Here is a 6,939-nt window from a genome sequence, read left to right on the forward strand (position 1 = left end):
GTGTGTAGGTAGCAAAGAAATGATCCTTTGCTGGCTGTACTATGGGAACCCCTCAGCTGATGCTGTTGCACCCCTCATGCAGCTGGTTTGAAGATCCCTGGGATTTAGCCTTGGAGAAAAAAAGTAAGAGGAAAAAAAGTAATCATTCAAAAAGCAAAGAGCTTTCTTTTACCTCCTGACTCCTTTCTAACAAGGGATGATTTTTTGGTCAAGAACCTGCCTCTGTTTCAAGCAAAAGCTTCTCAGGCAAGATTTTCTTTTTTTTTTTTAATTTTATTTTTTTTTTTGTCCCCCATCCCCATACATTAACGAATGGCCTAATTGAGGAACACTAAAATTTTGCTCTTTTTTCTGAGCAGCAGAAGCACAGAAAATTTCTGTGTAATTTCTGACGGAATTTCTTGCGGCAGCAGCAGAACCCGGTCCCCTCCCAGAACGCATCCTTATGTAAGGAGCAGCTCAAGCTCGCGTCGATTGCTCCATCAGACTGGCGGCTGTATGGAAACGCCTGGCGTGTTTGTTTGTGTGCCGGTGGTTAATGCTCATTAGCAGCGAGACTAATTGCACTGCCTGGAGCCAGGCAAAGTGCGGGGCGCTCTCCGCGAGGTTCCCCAGCCGGCTTTGGCAAGCGCGGCCGGCGCTGAACCTGCGGCACCGCTGCTGCTCCTCCGGCCCGTGGGAGCTTTGCTCCAGGCTCTAGGACAGCATCTCCCTGCTGGAAAACCTCCACAGAGTCAGTGGGCTGAGTGCTGACCAAGGGACAGTGATGGAGCCATCCCAGCAGTCCCACTCCTCCCGTGTTTCCTCTGTTTCTCTGTGATCCCCTCTGCTGTTGGCTGCTCCCCCCAGGCATCCCCTGCTCTGCTTTCTTCAGGTTTTGCTGGCCCATTTCTCCCCTAACCTCTGTTATTTTTATTTTCACTCAGGGGTTTATCTGTGTGTGACACCAAATGGGAAACTGAGGCATCTGGCTGCAGAGTGTGTCATGTGAAATATGTCAGCAGTGCTGTAGTGCTAAATGGGGAGAAAACACCACCAGACTGACAGCTCAGAGGGAGATCAGAGTGCTGATAGCTCTGCTCTCTCTCCTGGGCCTTCCTGGCCAGGTTTTCAAGCAAGGACATGCTGTTCTGGGCTTTCCTGGCCCAGGAGAGATGGGCCAGGGCTAAAAATCTGACACAGCCCAAGGGACAGCTCTTTTGCACTTAGAGAAAAAGCTCAGTTAGGAAGAAAGATGAGAAGCAATGCTTGATTCTTGGGGATAACTAAGATTTAGGTGCCCAGAATCAGTTTTCCCCCGAGAAATGGTACCTGTGAGGTTGGGGTGTCTGTTGGGCTGGCCTGTATCTGTTGGTAAGGATGAGGATGGCTGCAGTCAGAGGTGTCTGCAGAGACCATGCCCAGGGGATGTTCCTGATCCAAGGCACTGGATCCCAGCTCTGACAGCTATGAACTCACCTTGCCAGCAGCGCTGGGTGGGGTAACACAGCACAGGCCTTGCAAGGAGATAATATTTTAGGTGCTTATCAAGGAAGGAGCTGGGCTCCAAACAGAGTCACTCATTTCTAATGTTGGCATTTTATTAGCATTGTCCTCTTTGGGCTCAGCAAGATTCAAAGTCTCTCTTGTGGCAGGAGTGATGGAGGGTGTGAATGGCCAAGGCTGGGGTCTGAAGGTAACTTGGAAGGTAAAATACAGTGTGGTGCTCCCTGCCATGGCTTGAGACTTCCCAAGGATGGGAAGGGGGACATGACTGCAGAAGGGCCTGGACAAGGGATGGCAGTGTAGTGTCTTAGTGGAGAGAGGACAGTGCATCACTTGGGACCAAGGGAGAGCTTTCCTCCAGGATCCCTTGGGAGGAGAAGAGCCAAGAGGGGTCTTCATTGAGGGTTTGGGGGCTGCAGTTTGGGCTGGGGACAGAGGAACGTGGATGTGGCAGGGAAGTTGCCATGGCTGTGCTGAAGAGGCCAAGCTTTGGTCCAGGTATGTGCAGAAAACCATGCCTGGGTAAATGTCAGGTAATGTCTGGTAATTAAAAGAAAATCCAGTTAAATATGAGGTAATAGATCTTGGTGGATGTGACTGGGGATTCTGCTGCTTGTGGAGCATCTGGCTTTAAGACTCTTGGGATAAAATCCATCCCACTTTTCCTTTGTAGAGAGAAGAAGATCTAGAGTCCATCAACACAGACTCTGCTGGATGGTCACACACAAATGAGGTCTGGAGTGTCCTCAAGGGTTTTAGCTTAGCAGGTGGTTAAAATGCAGAGTGTTCATAGGCTGGATCTATGGCATCCATAGGGTGTTTCCATTCTGGCATCCGTAGGTGCTCCTCTGAGACGAGTGTCCAAGGGATTTGGCCACCACAGTTTCACTCATTTTTTTCTGACAGCTTTGGGTTTCTCAGCCTTCTGCAAACATTGCCACTGTTTGTCTGGATGATGAGTGCTCGTGTTCCATGTTAGGGTCTCACTGAGGGATGGTGGCTCCACAGGAAAAGTAGCCTTTTCTCCTGGATGAGAGAGTCTCAAGTGACAATGTCACTCTGCAGAAAAGGTTCACCTCATCTTTAGAAAGAGGCTGAAATTAGGTCCCATGTTGGGTAAAAACGAGATAGTGAATAAGAGCTGTTAGTTTTACTTTCTCCTTCTCCTTTTTTTTTCTTTTTCAAAGCAAAAATTCTTCAGTAATCAAGTTCTTGATTTGAAAGATCAAAGTGCTGCACTGAGGAGTGAATGCAGACTTTTGAGGAGGTAAGATAAGACACCTCCATCCTCATAATTCAGTGATGGTTTCCTGGTCCTTTTGTTGAGTTGGGGCCACTGCTCCTCAAGTGTGGTGCTTAAAATTATCTTGTCTTGAGATGTGCAGCTCTTCCTCCCTGTTCACAGCCCAGGGAATACTCCATCCGCCCCACAGGTTTCTGCTGTGGGGATCAGCCTTTTGGGAGCTCCAGTAAGTGCCAAGGCTGCAGCCTTTCATGCTCTTTTCCAGAGCCTGACCTAGTAAAGTCACTTAAAGTGGCCTTTGAGAGCTTTTGGACTCTCACAGATATAAAACAGAACCATAAAAGCTGATGCACTGAATAAAATATAATAGCACTCATTCTGGAATAGAAGCTGATTTATTTTAACTTGACTTAATACATTTTCTTATTCTAGCTTAAGAGCATCCAGAAAAGTTCCTCTAGTCAATTTTCAAGTGTCAACAAGCTGTTTTTCTTGGTCTCACAAACTCATCTTTGAAATGGGAATAACTTAGTCTCCCATATGGTGTCGAAAGCTACTTCATAGCGGAAATCTCCTGTATATTCATACAAAATTTTAGAGGAGCAGGTGGAAATTATCTGGCAATTAAAGTTAGTGCTATGGAGCTAGGACTTGGAATGACATAGCCAATCTATTCAAAGACCTCATCTCCTCCTGTCAGCAGTTGGTTACGTGACTGTTCCTGGTGCTGCTCCTCAAGGGGGGGAAAAGCCCTTGAGGAGATGGCAGAAGATTTCAGCTGATTTCTGATAACTGCCTTTGAGCTGATGGTGACATTTATCTGAAAGGAAATGGTTAAAAGCAGGTCTTTAGCAGCTATGGCTCTCACATGGTTCTGCAGACTTACTGGGGTATTAATGAAGAAAAGAAGCGTTCTGTGAATGCAGGAAGTGGCCTCCAATAAAGTTCACAAATTTCACAGAAAAACAGACATAGAAAGGTCAAGACTCTCCTCATCCATTTTGTCTAATTTTATTTTGAGCAGTAGATTTCTCTACTCACTTAAATTACCCAGGTCTGAGCAATAGCACAGGATGGTTGCCCCCATCCCAAGGGGAAGTGTTCACCACCCTCTTGCAGTCCAAGGTTTATGCCTCACTATTTTTCAGAATTGTTCAACATTGTTTTGACTGTTCATAGCTGGTGTTGGATCACCATATTTTCCTCCATTAGAGAATTTACAAAATTCAAAATTCACAAACTTTCTTATGTTTGTCTGTCTTTTTTCAAATTATGCAGAACTCTCCTAATTCCCTCAAAGGGTTTGCTCAAACTTTCTAAACTTGACTGGAAGACCTGATGAGCTATTTTACCTCCAGAGTGCATGACTGGTAGGGAGGTATAGGCATGTGTACACAGCTGTTCTGGCTGAAAATGGATTTGAAATATTGTTTTAAATATCTATAAAAATGAAGCCCAGCACTTCATGGTGACATTGTCAAGAGAGAGGAAAATTTGCAACCTCTTTTAGACACTGCTCCTGTTTAAATTTCCCTGTGATGTTAAGGTGAGGAGCATTGTGGCATGGCTGTGAAGTCTCTGCTGTGCAGAGAGAACCCCAGGGGAGACCAGCTGGTCTCACAAACTCATCTTTGACCAGTTCCCTGTGCAGCAGATGCTCAGGTGACATTCCAGAGCCATTGAGGGCCTGCTGCTCAGGGAGCTTCCTCCATCCTGCTGAGGCCAGGAGGAGAGCAGGGAATTCACTGCTTGGCATGAGCAGTCTTGGAAGAGGGGAGAGCTCAGCTGCCTTAAAATTAAGCAATCAAAATTAAAAGGAAACACAACTGACCTCAGCTGGAAATTGGTGCATTTTAAATATGGGATGGTGCTTTTTTGCAACCTGCCTAAGAAGTTTGCTAATGCCCCTGATTTATTAGAGAGGCTGAGAGAAACAGCTTTGCACAGCAGGATAAGCATGCTTTTGACTTGGTTCCAGGTATGACAATAGCTGAGAGCCATCAGAAGTAGGAAGAAAATAGCTGCCAACACTTCTGTCTGACTTGGATGATCCTGATTTTCCTCCTGCTCTGTCAAACCCTGCTTGCTCAGTCCTTTCTGATGGAATTGAGGGCAGAACGTCCTTCTGAGAGCAGCTTTTGTTCCCATCAGCATTTAACTGTGCTTCCTTTGTAGGATATGATCTACAGAGCCCTCACCTCTGCCTTCCTGTGCTTCTCCAAGAGGGAATGCTGGGTGCTGAGCACAGACTGTGGGCTGGACCTCTAGGTTTCACAGAATGCCAGCAGCAATATTCAGAGAAAATATTCAGGAAAAAGGTTTGCCATTGGAAGTGAACTTCTGAAGAAATATTGTCTCCTGCTCCTGACTGTGGCCACTGGAATTAGCAGACCAGTCCTTTTCTTCCCTTCTCTCTGAAAAGAACAGTGGGAGGCCAGGTAAGCCTTCATCAAACCTCAGCAAGGAAATGCCTGAGCCGGGGAAATTAGCTAGAAAATCAAGCTAGAAAATGTGCAATATTAGACTACAGGATTTTGGTCCAAAATAAAGCCAGAACCAGAGTTTTGGAGGTTTTGTGGCACTGGAAAGGAATATTTTTGCCATGTTTCTGAGGGGGATGATGTGTGGGCTGTGCAGTTGTAGAGTTTTGTTCCACATGCTCATGTGCTGCTTCAGCTTCAGCTTTACAGAGCTTGTCCTCTTCTTCTGGCAGAGGCAAAGGACAAGTACCTGTTTAGATGACCAAATAGTTAAGGTGATATATAAAAAAAGATTAAAAAATATGACCTTCTCACTGGAAAAAAAATACAAACTTCAGGCATTTGGGCACTTTCTTAGTCCTTTTACAAAACTTGGAAGCAAATGGTTAAAAGCAGGCTAAGAATATTTACCCACAGATTAAACAAAATGTCAATTTTTTTGCCTGTTTTTCCCCATCATGCTGTTTGAACCTGCTAAGAAATTAGTTTTGCTATGAGTTTTCATGCATAATTTGGGTTGCACGCAAAAGGTTTTTTTTTCTTCTAATATGTAAAATAATTGGAATTTGAGCAATGTTGTATGTTTGAAGCTAGTACTACATGTAACTAGTGGGGATGAAATTTGAAGGAGGGTACAGATCATTCTTTGAAGGTAAAAATGCCACAGTTTGCATGAGTTTAGTTCATGTACTTTGTCAGCTGCAGCTTTTGCTCTGTCCTTTGAATTTCCAGGACATCACCTTTATCTGAAGGCTTATATTGAAACTCTGAACAAGCAGTCCATGATTTTGAAGGAGAGGATGAGGGCTTTTTCCCTTACCTGAGAAATCTGCTCTTGAACTGGAGACCACAGCCTTTAAAAGCCTGGAGTGGTGATGTCTGATGTCTGTCTTTCAGAAATCCATGCAGGTGTGCAACTCCTTACTTTTTTACCCAAAGGCATTTCTCCATGTGTTTCTTCACTAAGACTCAAAAATTCCACACTGGAATGCAATAACAATGCTCAAGGAAACTGGAGATTGCCTTGCCTTGAAATAAATCCTGTCCCTTCATTGCTGGAAGTGCCTGAAGGTGTGTGCACTACCTGTCCTTAGAGTCATAAGCTATTTAATCATGAACTATAGATAGTTATGAGTAGTCATAAACCACTTGGATACACCAAAAACTGCAGAGGGGGGAAGGATTAAAAGTTGCAGGAGGGCAGGAAGAGCAGTCCATGCTTAGGGCCACATACCCAGGGATGTGCTGGAAGGGAAGAGGGAGCTGGGAGAGAAGCACCAGCTCGGTGTGAGGCTGGAGCCTCAGGTGCTGCTGCCCAGCTCCAGCAGGCTCCAGCTCATTTGCTGCTCTGTGAGGGTTTGTGTCAGCTTTGGAGGGGATTTTTCAAGGCAGTGCAGAGTGTAAGGGTGGCTGGTTTTTGTTGTTAAGGAGAGCAGGGTGTTTGCTCACCAGCTGCTGACAGCTCTGTCTCAGGGCAAAGAGGGAGGGGGACAGGATGTGTGAGTTTGGGGATGAATCCCTTTCCAGACTACCCTGCCTTGGCCAGCACTTTCTGTAGCTTTATAGCACCTGCAGAATGTGTAAAGGGCAGGGAAGTGGGGATTTTTTTCCTCTCCATCAGTCCCCAGCTCCTTTCCCCTGAAAGATCCTTGTGCTGCACTCACCTGCCCTGCACTAGGCATGTGGGGGCTGGCACTTTGCAGCCCCTTGCTTTTTCTTCCTCCACACCTT

At 45.8% G+C, this 6,939-nt stretch overlaps 1 long non-coding RNA gene across 1 annotated transcript; it reads left to right on the forward strand.

Moving 5' to 3' along the window:
* Nucleotides 1–4,926: 4,926 nt before the first annotated feature.
* On the forward strand, nucleotides 4,927–6,260 carry LOC131560959 (uncharacterized). Its single transcript, XR_009275032.1, has 2 exons — nucleotides 4,927–5,166; nucleotides 5,941–6,260. It is a non-coding gene; the product is annotated as an uncharacterized LOC131560959 (long non-coding RNA).
* Nucleotides 6,261–6,939: the final 679 nt, after the last annotated feature.

This window comes from Ammospiza caudacuta, chromosome 8 (assembly GCF_027887145.1).
Source record: "Ammospiza caudacuta isolate bAmmCau1 chromosome 8, bAmmCau1.pri, whole genome shotgun sequence".
Classification (NCBI taxonomy): Eukaryota; Metazoa; Chordata; class Aves; order Passeriformes; family Passerellidae; genus Ammospiza; species Ammospiza caudacuta.